At 39.7% G+C, this 2524-nt stretch overlaps 1 non-coding gene across 1 annotated transcript; it reads right to left on the bottom strand.

Annotated features, from left to right (window-relative positions):
* Positions 1-773: 773 nt before the first annotated feature.
* On the bottom strand, positions 774-855 carry trnas-uga. The gene has a single exon. It is a non-coding gene; the product is annotated as a tRNA-Ser (tRNA).
* Between the last annotated feature and the right edge of the window lie 1669 nt (positions 856-2524).

The following is a 2524-nucleotide window of genomic DNA, read 5'->3' as shown; positions in this document are numbered from 1 at the left end:
TGGGAATATGTTTAACTAAGCAATTCAGACAGCCAGGATTAATAATTGGCATTTGGTTCTTCAAGCTGAGCTCTCCACACCAACGGCTCCAACGAAGAAGTTCCCCATCGATTATTTTGGTCAATTTTAGCCTCAACAACAACCTATTGTTCTGAACAATGCTACACTACAAGCAGAGGGCTAAGTCTGATTTTCATCGTTAATTTTCAATTTCAGTTCTTAATGCACAGTTTTTTACGAATGTGGACAGCAGAAGACCGTTAACATTCCATTTCAAATATTTCCAGAAAATTCTACATCGCTGATATCGTCTTGCCTTTTCACATCGCAAGCCAGGAACCTGGATCAGTCGAGTTCCTTTCCACACATGGAGTTGCTTTTTTTCTAATTCATTGACTGCTGATATAATAGATTATTGGCCTTGAGAGTCAGCTGTAAATAAGGTTGAACTTTCTCAGCTTGACTTTCAACTGATCCTAAAAAAAATTAATCACCTGCAGGTAAATGTATTGCATTGCTTCTTGTTTTGCTGAGTTTCACCCCCGAACATCCAAATTTCATGATAGTTCGACCAATGTGTTGAAACTGATTCGTGTTGGAAGTTGGTGGCTTTTTGTGTCTCGACATATAATTTATTCAATTAGATGACTGGGTCAGTCTTGAAATTACTTCGGATTCTTCACAGTTGAAAATTTACTTTCGATTGAATGCAAAGCTCAAGCTCCACGAACTCCAAATCCTGCAAAGGAATTAATGATTTTTAAAAGATTCTACGCTGTGACCAGGATTCGAACCTGCGAAGGGATACCCCATTGGATTTCAAATCCAACGCCTTAACCTCTCGGCCATCACAGCTGCGACACAACCATCAATTTTCACAGTAAAACAACTGAATTCATTTGTTGGAAGTACAAATTGTCAAGACCCAAAGATTTCGCCAAATCCTTTGCAGAGACCCAGACGAACGTTACCTTAGCAGATTGACAGGCTTTCACCGCAAACTAGATTCTGACACAGCTGAAGTTGTGGGAATGATTCTTCGCCGAATTATAGAGTCACGAATGTGCACCACACGAAGAGAGGATCATTGTCTCACTGCGTCCGATCGATTTTGACTCAATTGCTCATCATCTGGTGCCAAATTAGATATGCTGTTGTGTTTTAATATTCATCGAAATATGGTATTAGAAAAATTGATGCTAAGTCCATAAACACTAGCTACATTCGTAAAAAAAAATCGGAATTAGAAAGAATGCAGAACCAATTTACAGGAATGGATCCAGCAACTAATCCGTAAGTTCTGACATCAGGTAATCAACTTGTGAGCACAAGAGAGGAAGATTAACCGAAGATTTGGAACTTTGAAATCGTCTTGACGGAATTATTTGCAAAGATTTTGCGGTTGTTCTAGAGTCATCAAGTCATTGAACAATACAACACGGAAAGTGGCCCTTCTTTCCAACATGACCATGGTGGACAGATATCCTAAATTAATAGGTCCCATTTGCCAACATTTGGCCCACATCCCTCTAACGCTTGTTACTCATATATCCATCCAGATGCCATTCAATGTTACAGTTGTACCAGTCTCCACCAATTTCTCTGGCAGCTCATTCTGGACACGTCTGAAAAAGTTGCCCCTGACGTCACTTTTAAATCCTTACCACTAATTTTATACCGATGTTTTCTAACTTTTGACTTCCTCACCAGCCGGAAAACACCTTGACGAGTCAACCTATCCATGTCCCTCATGATTTAATAAATAGCAACGATTTGACTTTATCATACTTGTCAGGAGGGACATGTGTGGAGATTATTTGTCGAGGGTTTGAAGTAGAAAGTCTGATGTTCAGATTTTTATAAATGCACCTTGGAGAAGTTTTTAATAAGTAATTGAAGTCTAGTAGCAGTTGTAGAAGTCTGTTGTGAAAGCTGCAGAAGGATTTCAGGGCACGAGAACGAAGCATTACTTCCAATGTATGGTGGCTCAGTTCGAGCGCACTTGAACTACAGTATGAGGAATTATAATCCTCAATTTAGGAAAGATACTAATGCCATATGAGGAATACCACGAATGGTGATTAGCCTTGATATCATGGATGAACGTTAATCCTCTGAATTGAAATTGGGCAAATCCCGCCTTTTCTTTACAGTTTCAAAACAAGAGAGGTAATCTCAGTGAGTGCTGCAAAATATTTGAAGAGATAAACAAGGTGGTGCAATTAAATTTTGTTCCCTCATTGGTGAATCTAGAAGCAGGAGAGGACAATTTTAAAATGAAGCATTGTGATTTATGACCAGTATGAGAACTATTGATTTTTGTCTTCGCCTTGAGATTTCTCGCTGTTCAGCACTACAGTGAGCCTTGGATATTTGGTCTTTGAATGCATCACTATCAGCCTGACCCGCCGACACTTACTGCATCACTATAGACCTGACCCCTCACACTTACTGCCTTAATATATGCGTGAACCCTTCAAACTTACTGCATGACTATCCATCTGGCGCCCTCACATTTACTGCG

This window comes from Chiloscyllium plagiosum, unplaced genomic scaffold (genome assembly GCF_004010195.1).
Source record: "Chiloscyllium plagiosum isolate BGI_BamShark_2017 unplaced genomic scaffold, ASM401019v2 scaf_11212, whole genome shotgun sequence".
Lineage (NCBI taxonomy): Eukaryota > Metazoa > Chordata > Chondrichthyes > Orectolobiformes > Hemiscylliidae > Chiloscyllium > Chiloscyllium plagiosum.
The sequence above is the reverse complement of the archived record's forward strand: the minus strand, read 5'-3'. Positions and strand labels throughout refer to the sequence as shown.